Here is a 423-nt window from a genome sequence, read left to right as displayed (position 1 = left end):
ATCAAGTGGAGGTCCTGCATCTCAGCCAGAAACCTCTTGGAGCGGTCCGTCCCGGCTGACTGCTCCTCCCAGCAGATGTCTGGGTAATTAAAATCGCCCATGACCACTACATCCCTTGATTTTAGTGCCTCTGCAAGCTGACCTGAAAATTCCCTGTCCAGCTCCTCCTCTTGGTTGGGGGGTCTGTAATAGACCCCCACTGTCAAATCCCTCTCCCCCTGCCCCCCCTGAATCTTGACCCAGAGCACTTCAGCTCGCCATTTGACCCCAACAGTCTTCCCTGCCCAGAGCAGGGGGCTGGACCCAATGATCTCAAGAGGTCTCTTCCAGCCCTAAATGTCTGTGAATCTGTGTGCTCCCATCTCTGTTCTACTCTTGGGTACCTAGTTTCATAGTTAGTAGGGTCAGAAGGGACCTGAGTAG

At 53.7% G+C, this 423-nt stretch overlaps 1 protein-coding gene across 5 annotated transcripts in view; it reads right to left on the bottom strand.

Annotated features, from left to right (window-relative positions):
* The window catches only part of NRG2 (neuregulin 2), a 423875-nt gene that overhangs the window by 85353 nt on the left and 338099 nt on the right, over positions 1 to 423 (bottom strand). The gene's annotated exons all lie outside the window — the stretch shown is intronic.

Source organism: Gavialis gangeticus, unplaced genomic scaffold, assembly GCF_001723915.1.
Source record: "Gavialis gangeticus isolate Ggan-Ray unplaced genomic scaffold, GavGan_comp1, whole genome shotgun sequence".
NCBI lineage: Eukaryota > Metazoa > Chordata > Crocodylia > Gavialidae > Gavialis > Gavialis gangeticus.
Note: the sequence above shows the minus strand (reverse complement) of the source record. Positions and strands in the feature narration are given on the sequence as shown.